This window comes from Coregonus clupeaformis, unplaced genomic scaffold (assembly GCF_020615455.1).
Source record: "Coregonus clupeaformis isolate EN_2021a unplaced genomic scaffold, ASM2061545v1 scaf0616, whole genome shotgun sequence".
Classification (NCBI taxonomy): Eukaryota; Metazoa; Chordata; class Actinopteri; order Salmoniformes; family Salmonidae; genus Coregonus; species Coregonus clupeaformis.
This window is the reverse complement of record NW_025534071.1, coordinates 225,001-237,500: the sequence shown is the minus strand read 5'-3', so window position 1 is coordinate 237,500 and position 12,500 is coordinate 225,001.

The window sequence follows — 12,500 nt, the reverse complement described above, 5'->3', positions numbered from 1 at the left end:
CAGTTACATAAACCGAGAACAACTCAATGGTAGTAACATATCCCGAGAACAACTTAATGGCAGTTACATATCCCGAGAACAACTCAATGGCAGTTACATATCCCGAGAACAACTCAATGGCAGTTACATATCCCAAGAACAACTCAATGGCAGTTACATATCCAGAGAACAACTCAATGGCAGTTACATATCCCGAGAACAACTCAATGGCAGTTACATATCCCGAGAACAACTCAATGGCATTTACATATCCCGAGAACAACTCAATGGCAGTTACATATCCCGAGAACAACTCAATGGCAGTTACATATCCCGAGAACAACTCAATGGCAGTTACATATCCCGAGAACAACTCAATGGTAGTAACATATCCCGAGAACAACTTAATGGCAGTTACATATCCAGAGAACAACTCAATGGCAGTTACATATCCCGAGAACAACTCAATGGCATTTACATATCCCGAGAACAACTCAATGGCAGTTACATATCCCGAGAACAACTCAATGGCAGTTACATATCCCGAGAACAACTCAATGGCAGTTACATATCCCGAGAACAACTTAATGGCAGTTACATATCCAGAGAACAACTCAATGGCAGTTACATATCCTGAGAACAACTCAATGGCAGTTACATATCCCGAGAACAACTCAATGGCAGTTACATAACCCGAGAACAACTCAATGGTAGTAACATATCCTGAGAACAACTTAATGGCAGTTACATATCCAGAGAACAACTCAATGGCAGTTACATATCCCGAGAACAACTCAATGGCAGTTACATATCCCAAGAACAACTCAATGGCAGTTACATATCCAGAGAACAACTCAATGGCAGTTACATATCCCGAGAACAACTCAATGGCAGTTACATATCCCGAGAACAACTCAATGGCATTTACATATCCCGAGAACAACTCAATGGCAGTTACATATCCCGAGAACAACTCAATGGCAGTTACATAACCCCGAGAACAACTCCAATGGTAGTAACATATCCCGAGAACAACTTAATGGCAATTACATATCCAGAGAACAACTCAATGGCAGTTACATATCCCGAGAACAACTCAATGGCAGTTACATATCCCAAGAACAACTCAATGGCAGTTACATATCCAGAGAACAACTCAATGGCAGTTACATATCCCGAGAACAACTCAATGGCAGTTACATATCCCGAGAACAACTCAATGGCATTTACATATCCCGAGAACAACTCAATGGCAGTTACATATCCCGAGAACAACTCAATGGCAGTTACATAACCCGAGAACAACTCAATGGTAGTAACATATCCCGAGAACAACTTAATGGCAATTACATATCCAGAGAACAACTCAATGGCAGTTACATATCCCGAGAACAACTCAATGGCAGTTACATATCCCAAGAACAACTCAATGGCAGTTACATATCCAGAGAACAACTCAATGGCAGTTACATATCCCGAGAACAACTCAATGGCAGTTACATATCCCGAGAACAACTCAATGGCATTTACATATCCCGAGAACAACTCAATGGCAGTTACATATCCCGAGAACAACTCAATGGCAGTTACATATCCCGAGAACAACTCAATGGCAGTTACATATCCCGAGAACAACTTAATGGCAGTTACATATCCAGAGAACAACTCAATGGCAGTTACATATCCTGAGAACAACTCAATGGCAGTTACATATCCCGAGAACAACTCAATGGCAGTTACATAACCCGAGAACAACTCAATGGTAGTAACATATCCCGAGAACAACTTAATGGTGTCACGGTTTCGGCCGAGGCTGCCTCTCTCCCTTGTTCGGGCAGGTTTCGGCGTTCGTCATCTCCGGAATTCTAGCTGCCACCGCTGTATGTTTCATGTTCCTTTGCTTTTGTCTGTTTGTTTCCACACCTGTTTCTGTTTTGGCGTAATTAGTGTCCTATAAGTTTCTCGTGGTGTTTGTCTAGTGTTGTGTGTAATTATTTCCGTCAGTATTGTGTTTGCTCGGTTGAGCTTATTCTCCACTGCGCTGGAGCATTTTCGCACCTGTGTGTGCACAGTTACATTTTGTCGCACCTGTTTGTGCGCAATTTACCTTCGCCTTCGTGCGTGTTTTTTTCGCTGGGCTAAGTTGTCCTGTTGCCTTAGTTTGGCCAGTAATACAGCCTTTGGAACATTCAGTCTGAGTCCTGCGTTTGATTCCTACATTACACCTACAACACGCCCTGACAGAATTACACACCTTCTATGGAATCAGCAGGAGCCGAAGCAGCCCAGACGAGACTGGAGGCCCAGGTTCGGGACCAGCAAGATCAGCTCCTGCAGATGGGGACCGCCCTGCAGGAGGTGATTTCCACCATCCGAGGCTGGGGTACGCCTCCACCGCCTCCCGCCCTGCCAGCACCATCGGCCAGCCCGCCCATTCCAGCGCCGGAACCTCGAGAGTCCGACTATCTCTCCCGAGGGCCTACGACGGAGCCGCGGCTGGGTGTCGGGATTCCTACCCAGGTGGAGCTATACCTGGCCACAGTGCACCCGGCACCTTCAGGGCATGAGAGCGTGTCCGCCCCTGATCTCCTGCCTGGCCGGAAAGGCGTTGGAGTGGGCCAACGCGGAGTGGAGGAAGATCGACGCCACGACGATTACTTACAACGAGTTCTCCGCCGCTTCAGGGCGGTGTTTGACCATCCCCCGGAGGGAAAGCGCGGGGAGCGTCTGGTCTTCCTCCGGCAGGGGAGGAGAAGTGCCCAGGAATTCGCGCTCGAATTCCGTGACGCTAGCGGCAGATGCAGGGTGGAATGATCGGGCCCTCATCGATCTGTACAGATGTAGCCTACGAGAGGACGTCCGTCGGGAGCTGGCTTGTAGGGACACCAGCCTCTCCTTCGACCAGCTGGTTGACATGTCCATCAGGCTGGATAACCTACTGGCTACCCGCGGGACGTCCCGCGGAGGGTCCGCCCATTTCACCCTCCAGCGCCTCCGAGCCGTGTCCTATGGAGCTCGGGGCGCTGGCGCTAGAGAGAGGAGGAGTCGGCAGGCTAGGGGGTCCATCCACTGCACCAACTGTGGTCGGGGAGGACACACCGCGGCTAGGTGCTGGGGATGGCCTCCTAGGGGAGATGACGACAGGTCCCGCACTGGGGATTCCCTCCAGGTGAGTAGGCGCCCCACTCACCCAGAGCTCACTGTTGCCCATTTTTGTATGCCTGTACGTTTTCCACAGGTAGCACCTCATTCCCAGCATAAGGCGCTGGTAGATTCAGGCGCGGCTGGGAATTTTATTGATAAAAAGTTTTGTTTAGAGTTAGGATTCCCTCATTCCTGTTGATGTTCCTTTTCCCGTTCACGCCCTAGATAGTCGTCCGTTGGGTACGGGCTTAATCAGGGAGGTCACGGCGCCACTTAGGATGTGTGGCGCAGGGGGGATCATCAGGAGATGATTCAGCTGTTCGATTGACTCTCCTGCGTATCCGGTGGTGCTGGGCATGCCCTGGTTGAGTACCCATAACCCCAGCTATTTCGTGGCAGGAGAGGGCTCTGATGGAGTGGTCTGCTCAGTGTGGGTAGATGTTTGGGCGTTTCCGTAGGGGGCTACCTCGGTGGAGAGTCCAAACCAGGGGCCCGCATTGCACGTTCCACACCTGAGTATGGGGATTTGGCTATTGCGTTTAGTAAGGCGAGGGCGACGCGGTTGCCACCCCATAGGCAGGGGGATTGTGCGATAGACCTCCAGGCAGGAGCTGCGCTCCCCACGGAGCCATGTGTATCCTCTGTCTCAGGAGGAGAAGAAAGCTATGGAGATTTACATAGACGAATCGCTGAGACAAGGATACATCGGCCTTCCACTTCCGCGTCCTCGAGTTTCTTTTTTCGTGAAGAAAAAGGATGGTGGTTCTTGCGCCCGTGCATCGATTACCGTGGTCTCAATCAGATTACGGTGAAGTATAGTTATCCACTCCCGCTGATTGCGACCATGACTGAGTCGTTGCATGGGGCGCGTTTCTTCACGAAATTAGATCTCAGGAGCGCGTACAACTTGGTGCGCATCAGGAGGGTGATGAATGGAAAACAGCCTTTAGTACCACCTCGGGCCATTCGGTATCTGGTCATGCCATACGGGTTGATGAACGCTCCGTCAGTTTTCCAATCATTTGTGGATGAGATCTTCAGGGACATGCAGGGGCAGGGGGTGGTGGTGTACATTGATTACATTCTCGTGTACTCACCTACCCGTGTCGAGCATGTGGCCCTGGTGCGCAGAGTGTTGCGGAGGCTGGTGGAGCACGACCTGTATGTGAAGGCAGAGAAGTGTCTGTTTTTCCAGGAGTCGGTCTCCTTTTGGGTTATCAGTTGTCTGCGTCAGGGGTGAAGATGGAGGTAGACCGGGTGTCGGCCTGCGGTAATTGGCAAACACCAACCACTGTGAAGGAGGTGCAGCCGTTTTTGGGGTTTGCAAATTACTACAGGAGGTTTGTCCGGGGTTTTGGACAGGTGGCAGCTCCCATCACGCTCTGTTGAAGGGGGTCCAGTGCGTCTGCAGTGGTCGGCCGAGGCGGACAGGGCTTTTGGGAGGCTGAAGGACCTGTTTACCTCGGCCCCGGTGCTGGCGCATCCGGATCCCTCTTTGCCGTTCCAGGTAGAGGTGGACGCGCCGGAGGCCGGTTTAGGAGCCGTGCTTTCCCAACGGTCTGGCGCGCCACCTAAACTCCGCCCCTGTGCTTTTTTATTCTAAGAAGCTCAGTCCGGCGGAGCGGAACTATGACGTAGGGGACAGGGAGCTGTTAGCCGTGGTACAGGCTCTCAAGGTGTGGAGGCACTGGCTTGAGGGGGCTCAACACCCTTTCCTCATTTTGACGGACCACCGTAACCTGGAGTACATCCGGGCGGCGAGAGGCTGAACCCTCGCCAGGCAAGATGGAGTATGTTCTTGACCAGGTTTACTTTTAAGATCACGTACATCCCTGGGTCACAGAATGGCAAGGCAGATCGCTGTCTCGGCGGTATGACACGGAGGAGAGGTCCGTGGAGCCCACTCCCATACTGCCTGAGTCGTGTCTGGTGGCACCGGTAGTGTGGGAGGTCGATGCTGAACTCGAGCGGGCGGCACGCACCGACCCTAGTCCACCACAGTGCCCGGAGGGTCGGAAGCACGTTCCGCTCGAGGTTCGGGATCGATTGATCTATTGGGCTCACACGTCACCCTCCTCTGGACATCCGGGTATCGGCCGGACAGTGCACTGTCTTAGTGCCAAGTACTGGTGGCCCACGTTGGCAAGGGATGTGAGGGTTTATGTTTCCTCCCCTGCTCGGTGTGCGCCCAGTGTAAGGCGCCTAGACATCTACCTAGGGGTAAGTTGCTACCCCCTGCCCGTTGCACAACGACCATGGTCCCACCTCTCAGTGGACTTTATAACAGACCTTCCCCCTCTCCCAAGGGAATACTACCATCCTGGTCGTTGTGGACCGGTTCTCCTAAGGCCTGTCGTTTGCTCCCCATGCCGGGTCTTCCTACTGCCCTACAAACTGCCGAGGCACTGTTTACCCATGTGTTCCGGCACTCACGGGGTACCCGAGGACATTGTGGCTGATCGGGGTCCCCAATTCACCTCCAGAGTCTGGAGAGCGTTTATGGAGCGGTTGGGGGTCTCGGTGAGCCTCACCTCGGGTTACCACCCGGAGAGTAATGGGCAGGTGGAACGCGTAAACCAGGATGTGGGTAGGTTTCTCAGAACATACTGCCAGGACCGGCCGGAGGAGTGGTCAAGGTCGTTCCCTGGGCCGAGATGGCCCAGAATTCCCTACGCCATTCCTCCACTAACCTAACTCCATTTCAATGTGTGTTAGGTTACCAGCCGGTTCTGGCACCCTGGCAGCAGAGCCAGATCGAGGCTCCTGCGGTGGATGAGTGGGCGCGGCGCTCGGAGGAGACTTGGAACGCTGCACACGTCCACCTGCAGCGGGCCCTCCGACGTCAGAAGGCGAGCGCTGATCTCCACCGCAGTGAGGCACCGGTGTACGCACCTGGTGATCGAGTCTGGCTCTCTACCAGAAACCTGCCCCTCCGCCTGCCCTGTCGGAAACTGGGTCGGCGGTTTGTAGGGCCATTTAAAGTCCTGAGAAGGTTGAACGAGGTATGTTATAGATTACAGCTACCTGTGGAGGTATAAGTGTATTAACCCCTCGCTCCATGTGTCCCTTCTCAGGCCGGGTGTTAGTGGGCCCACTCCAAGAAGATGAGATCTTGGGAGACTCCTCCGCCCCCGTTGGACATCGAGGGGGCACCGGCCCTCCGTGAGATCCATCTTGGATTCGAGACGTCGGATGGGGGTCTCCAGTATCTAGTGGAGTGGGAGGGTACGGTCCGGAGGAGCGGTGCTGGGTGCCGAGGAGAGACGTTTTGGACCCGTCGCTCCTGACGGAATTCCATCGGGGGCATCCGACGCGCCCTGCTCCGCGTCCTCCTGGTCGCCCCCGAGGCCGGAGTCGGCGCACGTCTGGAGCCGCGCCTCAAGGGGGGGTACTGTCACGGTTTCGGCCGAGGCTGCCTCTCTCCCTTGTTCGGGCAGGTTTCGCGGTCGCTGTCTCCGAATTCTAGCTGCCACGCTGTTGTTTCATGTTCGTTTGCTTTTGTCTGTTTGTTTCCACACCTGTTTCTGTTTTGGCGTAATTAGTGTCCTGTAAGTTTCTCGCTGGTGTTTGTCTAGTGTTGTGTGTAATTATTTCCGTCAGTATTGTGTTTTGCTCGGTTGAGCTTATTCTCCACTGCGCTGGAGCATTTTCGCACCTGTGTGTGCACAGTTACATTTTGTCGCACCTGTTTGTGCGCAATTTACCTTCGCCTTCGTGCGTGTTTTTTTCGCTTTCGGGCTAAGTTGTCCTGTTGCCTTAGTTTGGCCAGTAATACAGCCTTTGGAACATTCAGTCTGAGTCCTGCGTTTGATTCCTACATTACACCTACAACACGCCCTGACAAATGGCAGTTACATATCCAGAGAACAACTCAATGGCAGTTACATATCCCGAGAACAACTCAATGGCAGTTACATATCCCAAGAACAACTCAATGGCAGTTACATATCCAGAGAACAACTCAATGGCAGTTACATATCCCGAGAACAACTCAATGGCAGTTACATATCCCGAGAACAACTCAATGGCATTTACATATCCCGAGAACAACTCAATGGCAGTTACATATCCCGAGAACAACTCAATGGCAGTTACATATCCCGAGAACAACTCAATGGCAGTTACATATCCCGAGAACAACTTAATGGCAGTTACATATCCAGAGAACAACTCAATGGCAGTTACATATCCTGAGAACAACTCAATGGCAGTTACATATCCCGAGAACAACTCAATGGCAGTTACATAACCCGAGAACCTAGAAAAGGAACCGAACATAAAGTGTGTGCTTTGCTTCAGCTGTCTAATAGTATTGTAATGTTAGTGGAAGAAGATTAGAAAATTGTTAAACCTTGACACTTGTGCAAATTGGCCTATAGTGGCTTGCGAAAGTATTCACCCCCCTTGGCATTTTTCCTGTTTTGTTGCCTTCCAACCTGGAATTAAAATGGATTTTTGGGGAGTTTGTATCATTTGATTTACACAACATGCCTACCACTTTGAAGATGCACATTTTTTTTAAATTGTGAAACAAACAAGAAATAAGACAAAAATACAGAACACTTGAGCGTTTCTCTGTATGTAGCGCCATCCATCATTCCTTCAATTCTGACCAGTTTCCCAGTCCCTGCCGATGAAAAACATCCCCACAGCATGATGCTGCCAACACCATGCTTCACTGTGGGGATAGTGTTCTCGGGGTGATGAGCGGTGTTGGGTTTTCACCAGACAGGCTCAATTTCAGTTTCATCTGACCAGAGTACGTTCTTCCATATGTTTGGGGAGTCTCCCATATGACTTTTGGCGAACACCAAACGTGTTTGTTTATTTTTTTCTTTAAGCAATGGCTTTTTCTGGCCATTCTTCTGTAAAGACAAGCTCTGTGGAGTGTACAGCTTAAAGTGGTCCTATGGACAGATACTCCAATCTCCGCTGTGGAGCTTTGCAGCTCCTTCAGGGTTATCTTTGGTCTCTTTGTTGCCTCTCTGATTTACGCCCTCCTTGCCTGGTCTATGAGTTTTGGTGGGCGGCCGTCTCTTGGCAGGTTTGTTGTGGTGCCATATTCTTTCCATTTTTTAATAATGTATTTAAAGGTGCTCCGTGGGATGTTCAAAGTTTTGGATATTTTTTTATAACCCAACACTGATCTGTACTTCTCCACAACTTTGTCCCTGACCTGTTTGGAGAGCTCCTTGGTCTTCATGGTGCTGCTTGCTTGGTGGTGCCCCTTGCTTAGTGGTGTTGCTGACTCTGGGGCCTTTCAGAACAGGAGTATATATACTGAGATCATGTGACACTTAGATTGCACACAGGTGGACTTTATTTAACTAATTATGTGACTTCTGAAGGTAATTGGATGCACCAGATCTTATTTAGGGGCTTCATAGCAAAGGGGGTGAATACATATGCACGCACCACTTTCTGTTATTTATTTGTTAGAATTTTTGGAAACAAGTCATTTTTTTTTCATTTCCCTTCACCAATTTTGACTATTTTGTGTATGTCCATTACATGAAATCCAAATAAAAGTCCATCTAAATTACAGGTTGTAATGCAACAAAGGGGGATGAATACTTTTGCAAGGCACTGTACATGGATAGGGCCACACTGAAATGTTTCTCACAGAATAAATATGAAAAGCATATGCGTAACCATGGTAGCATTTTGAAAGGGAACAGTTTGGAGATGATGGGAAAATTCTTAGACCAAAAGGTGAGGACACAACAGTTCACCTGACGCAAGACTGGATCCAAACATTACACTGCTGAGTTTACATTTACTGTCCCTTCCGTGCATTTGTTTGATAACGAAATCTGAAAATACTCTGGATACATTCAGTAACATGATGAGACTATTCCTGGAAGATGTGGGGTAGGTGCAACATATAAAACAAATTAAATGACAAGGGTTTGAGTGAGAGGACTAACTGGTGTCTCCAAGTGGCCACACACCTCTCAAAATTGTGCACAGTTACCTAAGTAATTTCAATGCACATTTATGACTCAAAAAAGAGTCTTCAACTATAAGGTGCTTTTTTTTTTAGCTCTCCTAGCTGTGCTGTTGAGGAACTAGAGCAAGCACACTGGTAGTTGTTTAATTTGAAACACAACTCTGCATCCCCGCCATCACACAATTACCGCCGTTGTTTACGCAATCCAAAAAAACGGTTCCATTATAAATCGCAATCTGGGTCAGGTGGGCATGATTTGAAAGCTTGTTCTATTGCCAACATGACTAGCTAAGTAATAAAATAGGATCTTACAGTGTCGGGCATTTAGAAGGTAATTCGGAGAAACAGATAGGAATGTTGGTGCCATAGAAAGGAGCCATGAGGGCATTCAGGTGCCGCGGTGAATTCTCTTCACAATAAACAAACGTTAAAACGAAACAACGTTTTCATCTTTCAAAATACGTAAAGTCCTCTTATTTTACAGCATTTCCCTCACTCAGACAACAACAACTGTGCAAAAGTTGCCCAATTAGCAGCCACTGAGCTCTGACGTCATGTATAGCGTGTTACTGTCCAGCCACTGACCTCTGACGTCATGTATAGCGTGTTACTGTCCAGCCACTGAGCTCTGACGTCATGTATAGCATGTTACTGCACAGCCGCTGAGCTCTGACGTCATGTATAGCGTGTTACTGTACAGCCACTGAGCTCTGACGTCATGTATAGCGTGTTACTGTCCAGCCACTGAGCTCTGACGTCATGTATAGCGTGTTACTGTCCAGCCACTGAGCTCTGACGTCATGTATAGCATGTTACTGTACAGCCACTGACCTCTGACCTCATGGATAGCATGTTACTGTCCAGCCACTGACCTCTGACCTCATGGATAGCATGTTACTGTCCAGCCACTGAGCTCTGACGTCATGTATAGCATGTTACTGCACAGCCACTGAGCTCTGACGTCATGTATAGCATGTTACTGTCCAGCCACTGAGCTCTGACATCATGTATAGCATGTTACTGCACAGCCGCTGAGCTCTGACGTCATGTATAGCATGTTACTGTACAGCCACTGAGCTCTGACGTCACGTATAGCGTGTTACTGTCCAGCCGCTGAGCTCTGACGTCATGTATAGCATGTTACTGTCCAGCCACTGAGCTCTGACGTCACGTATAGCGTGTTACTGTCCAGCCACTGAGCTCTGACGTCATGTATAGCATGTTACTGTACAGCCACTGACCTCTGACCTCATGGATAGCATGTTACTGTCCAGCCACTGACCTCTGACCTCATGGATAGCATGTTACTGTCCAGCCACTGAGCTCTGACGTCATGTATAGCATGTTACTGCACAGCCACTGAGCTCTGACCTCATGTATAGCGTGTTACTGTCCAGCCACTGAGCTCTGACGTCATGTATAGCGTGTTACTGTCCAGCCACTGAGCTCTGACGTCATGTATAGCGTGTTACTGTACAGCCACTGAGCTCTGACGTCATGTATAGCGTGTTACTGTCCAGCCACTGAGCTCTGACGTCATGTATAGCGTGTTACTGTCCAGCCACTGAGCTCTGACGTCATGTATAGCGTGTTACTGTCCAGCCGCTGAGCTCTGACGTCATGTATAGCGTGTTACTGTACAGCCACTGAGCTCTGACGTCATGTATAGCATGTTACTGTCCAGCCACTGACCTCTGATGTCATCATGTATAGCGTGTTACTGTCCAGACACTGAGCTCTGATGTCATGTATAGCGTGTTACTGCACAGCCACTGAGCTCCAATTTAGGCGCTTATTAGTGGCCAAATCTGCCATGTTCAACCCGTATACAGATAGGAGTGTAAAGGGCTACAGGATGGTGTTGAAAGATTAAAGGTTGGTGTTGTGGTAGAAGTAGTGACTGGATGGTCAATCTAGTAGGAATATTATAACCTGTTACATCGGCAGAGAACCTGAGCATCCAGTCTGTTTGTGTTGTCATGCCAACTCATTCATTTTTTATGTTTGGCGTGACAGTGACAGCAATTGAGTAGGGTAGAGCACAAACAGATCTGGGACCAGGCTACCAAGAACCACCCCTCAGCTTATTAACACAAATGTTCTTCTAATCCATTTTATGTTGTTATTGTTTTGTTTTTTTCAAGCGTCAACATTCAGAAATGGATTAAAGATTACGGAAGTGACTTTTCGGAAATAAAATGTAAAATGAAATGAAAAGTGGTTTTTATTTTGTAAGTAGTTTATAAGTTCAAATGCAGTGATGCTCTCATCTCTGCCTGTCTGCACACACACACACACACACACACACACACACACACACACACACACACACACACACACACACACACACTCAGACACACACTCAGACACACACACACTCAGACACACACACACACTCAGACACACACTCAGACACACACACACACTCAGACACACACTCAGACACACACACACACACACTCAGACACACACACACTCAGACACACACACACACTCAGACACACACTCAGACACACACACACACCTCAGACACACACACACTCAGACACACACACACTCAGACACACACACACACTCAGACACACACACACTCAGACACACACACTCAGACACACACACTCAGACACACACACACTCAGACACACACACACTCAGACACACACATCAGACACACACACACTCAGACACACACACTCAGACACACACACACTCAGACACACACACTCAGACACACACACATTCAGACACACACACACTCAGACACACACACTCAGACACACACACACTCAGACACACACACATTCAGACACACACACACTCAGACACACACACTCAGACACACACACACTCAGACACACACACACTCAGACACACACTCAGACACACACTCAGACACACACACAGACACACACACTCAGACACACACACAGACACACACACTCAGACACACACACTCAGACACACACACTCAGACACACACACTCAGACACACACTCAGACACACACTCAGACACACACACAGACACACACACTCAGACACACACACAGACACACACACTCAGACACACACACTCAGACACACACACAGACACACACACTCAGACACACACACTCAGACACACACACTCAGACACACACACTCAGACACACACACTCAGACACACACACAGACACACACACACAGACACACACACACTCAGACACACACACACTCAGACACACATTCAGACACACACACTCAGACACAGACACACTCAGACACACACATTCAGACAAACACACACTGAGACACACACACACACTCAGACACACACACTCAGACACACACACACTCAGACACACACACACTGAGACACACACTCAGACACACACACACACATTCACACACACACACACACACACTCAGACACACACACTCAGACACAGA